Source organism: Pristiophorus japonicus, unplaced genomic scaffold (assembly GCF_044704955.1).
Source record: "Pristiophorus japonicus isolate sPriJap1 unplaced genomic scaffold, sPriJap1.hap1 HAP1_SCAFFOLD_1898, whole genome shotgun sequence".
Taxonomy (NCBI): domain Eukaryota; kingdom Metazoa; phylum Chordata; class Chondrichthyes; family Pristiophoridae; genus Pristiophorus; species Pristiophorus japonicus.
Genome location: NW_027251588.1, coordinates 22,501 through 28,892, shown reverse-complemented (window position 1 = coordinate 28,892; position 6,392 = coordinate 22,501).

The window sequence follows — 6,392 nt, the reverse complement described above, 5'->3', positions numbered from 1 at the left end:
CCTGGCAGAGGCCGGGGCATGGTCCCCGATCGCGCCAGGCGGCTCGCGCGACCCGATTAGGCCCCGAAAGGAGTCGGGAAATCGGCAGACCTGCCCGAGTTCAGCCCGGGGGGGGCGGGGGGCAGGTCGGTTCGGCTCAAATCATTAACCAAAGCCGAGACTTGGTCTCGCTGGCGCAACCGAAGTGCCAGGCTGGATAACTCATTAACCAGAAGGCGGCTGGAGGCAGGCAGGGCTGATGGCTGAGGCCGGGTGGAGGCCACCCGCGGCCGGGAAAGTCAAAAGTCCCGTTGTGTGGAAGTCTATGAGGTCAGATTCGGCCGCCTTACCGGGCCTGCGGTTGATGGTTTCCCGCTTGGGCAAGCGAGTCGGCCCGGCAAAGTGGCCACTTGCATTTTCTGGCAAGTGTCTGCGAACAACGTTAATGAGTTGAACCTCGGCAATTGTCGGAAGTCCCGATGAAGAAATGAAAATGCCCCTTTTGCGGGGATTTGGATGCTCATGGCCGGCAGCAGGTGGCCCGACGCCCCGCCAACTTGACACTTGTCATTTCTGTCCTTGGGGGTTGGCGGGGTATCTGCACAGAGGTAGGAGGTGGCAGAATCGAGACTTGGTGAGTTTTCCAAACAAACGTCTCGAGCCTCCAGGTCTGCAGAGACCGACCAGGGCTGCCGCCCAACCGACTATTCACCCTTTTTGGGCGGGAATTTATTCCCTTTTTGCCCATTTTTCGGGTTTTTGGTCGGGCTTCAAAAGCGGCTGCCCGAGGCCTGGCAGAGGCCGGGGCATGGGCCCCGATCGCGCCAGGCGGCACGCGCGACCCGATTAGGCCCCGAAAGGAGTCGGGAAATCGGCAGACCTGCCCGACTTCAGCCCGCGGGGGCGGGGGGCAGGTCGGTTCGGCTCAAATCATTAACCAAAGCCGAGACTTGGTCTCGCTGGCGCAACCGAAGTGCCAGGCTGGATAACTCATTAACCAGAAGGCGGCTGGAGGCAGGCAGGGCTGATGGCTGAGGCCGGGTGGAGGCCACCCGCGGCCGGGAAAGTCAAAAGTCCCGTTGTGTGGAAGTCTATGAGGTCAGATTCGGCCGCCTTACCGGGCCTTCGGTTGATGGTTTCCCGCTTGGGCAAGCGAGTCGGCCCGGCAAAGTGGCCACTTGCATTTTCTGGCAAGTGTCTGCGAACAACGTTAATGAGTTGAACCTTGGAAATTGCCGGAAGTCCCGATGAAGAAATGAAAATGCCCCTTTTGCGGGGATTTGGATGCTCATGGCCGGCAGCAGGTGGCCCGACGCCCCGCCAACTTGACACTTGTCATTTCTGTCCTTGGGGGTTGGCGGGGTATCTGCACAGAGGTAGGAGGTGGCAGAATCGAGACTTGGTGAGTTTTCCAAACAAACGTCTCGAGCCTCCAGGTCTGCAGAGACCGACCAGGGCTGCCGCCCAACCGACTATTCACCCTTTTTGGGCGGGAATTTATTCCCTTTTTGCCCATTTTTCGGGTTTTTGGTCGGGCTTCAAAAGCGGCTGCCCGAGGCCTGGCAGAGGCCGGGGCATGGTCCCCGATCGCGCCAGGCGGCTCGCGCGACCCGATTAGGCCCCGAAAGGAGTCGGGAAATCGGCAGACCTGCCCGAGTTCAGCCCGGGGGGGGCGGGGGGCAGGTCGGTTCGGCTCAAATCATTAACCAAAGCCGAGACTTGGTCTCGCTGGCGCAACCGAAGTGCCAGGCTGGATAACTCATTAACCAGAAGGCGGCTGGAGGCAGGCAGGGCTGATGGCTGAGGCCGGGTGGAGGCCACCCGCGGCCGGGAAAGTCAAAAGTCCCGTTGTGTGGAAGTCTATGAGGTCAGATTCGGCCGCCTTACCGGGCCTTCGGTTGATGGTTTCCCGCTTGGGCAAGCGAGTCGGCCCGGCAAAGTGGCCACTTGCATTTTCTGGCAAGTGTCTGCGAACAACGTTAATGAGTTGAACCTCGGCAATTGTCGGAAGTCCCGATGAAGAAATGAAAATGCCCCTTTTGCGGGGATTTGGATGCTCATGGCCGGCAGCAGGTGGCCCGACGCCCCGCCAACTTGACACTTGTCATTTCTGTCCTTGGGGGTTGGCGGGGTATCTGCACAGAGGTAGGAGGTGGCAGAATCGAGACTTGGTGAGTTTTCCAAACAAACGTCTCGAGCCTCCAGGTCTGCAGAGACCGACCAGGGCTGCCGCCCAACCGACTATTCACCCTTTTTGGGCGGGAATTTATTCCCTTTTTGCCCATTTTTCGGGTTTTTGGTCGGGCTTCAAAAGCGGCTGCCCGAGGCCTGGCAGAGGCCGGGGCATGGTCCCCGATCGCGCCAGGCGGCTCGCGCGACCCGATTAGGCCCCGAAAGGAGTCGGGAAATCGGCAGACCTGCCCGAGTTCAGCCCGGGGGGGGCGGGGGGCAGGTCGGTTCGGCTCAAATCATTAACCAAAGCCGAGACTTGGTCTCGCTGGCGCAACCGAAGTGCCAGGCTGGATAACTCATTAACCAGAAGGCGGCTGGAGGCAGGCAGGGTTGATGGCTGAGGCCGGGTGGAGGCCACCCGCGGCCGGGAAAGTCAAAAGTCCCGTTGTGTGGAAGTCTATGAGGTCAGATTCGGCCGCCTTACCGGGCCTTCGGTTGATGGTTTCCCGCTTGGGCAAGCGAGTCGGCCCGGCAAAGTGGCCACTTGCATTTTCTGGCAAGTGTCTGCGAACAACGTTAATGAGTTGAACCTTGGAAATTGCCGGAAGTCCCGATGAAGAAATGAAAATGCCCCTTTTGCGGGGATTTGGATGCTCATGGCCGGCAGCAGGTGGCCCGACGCCCCGCCAACTTGACACTTGTCATTTCTGTCCTTGGGGGTTGGCGGGGTATCTGCACAGAGGTAGGAGGTGGCAGAATCGAGACTTGGTGAGTTTTCCAAACAAACGTCTCGAGCCTCCAGGTCTGCAGAGACCGACCAGGGCTGCCGCCCAACCGACTATTCACCCTTTTTGGGCGGGAATTTATTCCCTTTTTGCCCATTTTTCGGGTTTTTGGTCGGGCTTCAAAAGCGGCTGCCCGAGGCCTGGCAGAGGCCGGGGCATGGTCCCCGATCGCGCCAGGCGGCTCGCGCGACCCGATTAGGCCCCGAAAGGAGTCGGGAAATCGGCAGACCTGCCCGAGTTCAGCCCGGGGGGGGCGGGGGGCAGGTCGGTTCGGCTCAAATCATTAACCAAAGCCGAGACTTGGTCTCGCTGGCGCAACCGAAGTGCCAGGCTGGATAACTCATTAACCAGAAGGCGGCTGGAGGCAGGCAGGGCTGATGGCTGAGGCCGGGTGGAGGCCACCCGCGGCCGGGAAAGTCAAAAGTCCCGTTGTGTGGAAGTCTATGAGGTCAGATTCGGCCGCCTTACCGGGCCTTCGGTTGATGGTTTCCCGCTTGGGCAAGCGAGTCGGCCCGGCAAAGTGGCCACTTGCATTTTCTGGCAAGTGTCTGCGAACAACGTTAATGAGTTGAACCTCGGAAATTGCCGGAAGTCCCGATGAAGAAATGAAAATGCCCCTTTTGCGGGGATTTGGATGCTCATGGCCGGCAGCAGGTGGCCCGACGCCCCGCCAACTTGACACTTGTCATTTCTGTCCTTGGGGGTTGGCGGGGTATCTGCACAGAGGTAGGAGGTGGCAGAATCGAGACTTGGTGAGTTTTCCAAACAAACGTCTCGAGCCTCCAGGTCTGCAGAGACCGACCAGGGCTGCCGCCCAACCGACTATTCACCCTTTTTGGGCGGGAATTTATTCCCTTTTTGCCCATTTTTCGGGTTTTTGGTCGGGCTTCAAAAGCGGCTGCCCGAGGCCTGGCAGAGGCCGGGGCATGGTCCCCGATCGCGCCAGGCGGCTCGCGCGACCCGATTAGGCCCCGAAAGGAGTCGGGAAATCGGCAGACCTGCCCGAGTTCAGCCCGGGGGGGGCGGGGGGCAGGTCGGTTCGGCTCAAATCATTAACCAAAGCCGAGACTTGGTCTCGCTGGCGCAACCGAAGTGCCAGGCTGGATAACTCATTAACCAGAAGGCGGCTGGAGGCAGGCAGGGCTGATGGCTGAGGCCGGGTGGAGGCCACCCGCGGCCGGGAAAGTCAAAAGTCCCGTTGTGTGGAAGTCTATGAGGTCAGATTCGGCCGCCTTACCGGGCCTTCGGTTGATGGTTTCCCGCTTGGGCAAGCGAGTCGGCCCGGCAAAGTGGCCACTTGCATTTTCTGGCAAGTGTCTGCGAACAACGTTAATGAGTTGAACCTCGGAAATTGCCGGAAGTCCCGATGAAGAAATGAAAATGCCCCTTTTGCGGGGATTTGGATGCTCATGGCCGGCAGCAGGTGGCCCGACGCCCCGCCAACTTGACACTTGTCATTTCTGTCCTTGGGGGTTGGCGGGGTATCTGCACAGAGGTAGGAGGTGGCAGAATCGAGACTTGGTGAGTTTTCCAAACAAACGTCTCGAGCCTCCAGGTCTGCAGAGACCGACCAGGGCTGCCGCCCAACCGACTATTCACCCTTTTTGGGCGGGAATTTATTCCCTTTTTGCCCATTTTTCGGGTTTTTGGTCGGGCTTCAAAAGCGGCTGCCCGAGGCCTGGCAGAGGCCGGGGCATGGTCCCCGATCGCGCCAGGCGGCTCGCGCGACCCGATTAGGCCCCGAAAGGAGTCGGGAAATCGGCAGACCTGCCCGAGTTCAGCCCGGGGGGGGCGGGGGGCAGGTCGGTTCGGCTCAAATCATTAACCAAAGCCGAGACTTGGTCTCGCTGGCGCAACCGAAGTGCCAGGCTGGATAACTCATTAACCAGAAGGCGGCTGGAGGCAGGCAGGGCTGATGGCTGAGGCCGGGTGGAGGCCACCCGCGGCCGGGAAAGTCAAAAGTCCCGTTGTGTGGAAGTCTATGAGGTCAGATTCGGCCGCCTTACCGGGCCTGCGGTTGATGGTTTCCCGCTTGGGCAAGCGAGTCGGCCCGGCAAAGTGGCCACTTGCATTTTCTGGCAAGTGTCTGCGAACAACGTTAATGAGTTGAACCTCGGCAATTGTCGGAAGTCCCGATGAAGAAATGAAAATGCCCCTTTTGCGGGGATTTGGATGCTCATGGCCGGCAGCAGGTGGCCCGACGCCCCGCCAACTTGACACTTGTCATTTCTGTCCTTGGGGGTTGGCGGGGTATCTGCACAGAGGTAGGAGGTGGCAGAATCGAGACTTGGTGAGTTTTCCAAACAAACGTCTCGAGCCTCCAGGTCTGCAGAGACCGACCAGGGCTGCCGCCCAACCGACTATTCACCCTTTTTGGGCGGGAATTTATTCCCTTTTTGCCCATTTTTCGGGTTTTTGGTCGGGCTTCAAAAGCGGCTGCCCGAGGCCTGGCAGAGGCCGGGGCATGGGCCCCGATCGCGCCAGGCGGCACGCGCGACCCGATTAGGCCCCGAAAGGAGTCGGGAAATCGGCAGACCTGCCCGACTTCAGCCCGCGGGGGCGGGGGGCAGGTCGGTTCGGCTCAAATCATTAACCAAAGCCGAGACTTGGTCTCGCTGGCGCAACCGAAGTGCCAGGCTGGATAACTCATTAACCAGAAGGCGGCTGGAGGCAGGCAGGGCTGATGGCTGAGGCCGGGTGGAGGCCACCCGCGGCCGGGAAAGTCAAAAGTCCCGTTGTGTGGAAGTCTATGAGGTCAGATTCGGCCGCCTTACCGGGCCTTCGGTTGATGGTTTCCCGCTTGGGCAAGCGAGTCGGCCCGGCAAAGTGGCCACTTGCATTTTCTGGCAAGTGTCTGCGAACAACGTTAATGAGTTGAACCTCGGCAATTGTCGGAAGTCCCGATGAAGAAATGAAAATGCCCCTTTTGCGGGGATTTGGATGCTCATGGCCGGCAGCAGGTGGCCCGACGCCCCGCCAACTTGACACTTGTCATTTCTGTCCTTGGGGGTTGGCGGGGTATCTGCACAGAGGTAGGAGGTGGCAGAATCGAGACTTGGTGAGTTTTCCAAACAAACGTCTCGAGCCTCCAGGTCTGCAGAGACCGACCAGGGCTGCCGCCCAACCGACTATTCACCCTTTTTGGGCGGGAATTTATTCCCTTTTTGCCCATTTTTCGGGTTTTTGGTCGGGCTTCAAAAGCGGCTGCCCGAGGCCTGGCAGAGGCCGGGGCATGGGCCCCGATCGCGCCAGGCGGCTCGCGCGACCCGATTAGGCCCCGAAAGGAGTCGGGAAATCGGCAGACCTGCCCGAGTTCAGCCCGCGGTGGCGGGGGGCAGGTCGGTTCGGCTCAAATCATTAACCAAAGCCGAGACTTGGTCTCGCTGGCGCAACCGAAGTGCCAGGCTGGATAACTCATTAACCAGAAGGCGGCTGGAGGCAGGCAGGGCTGATGGC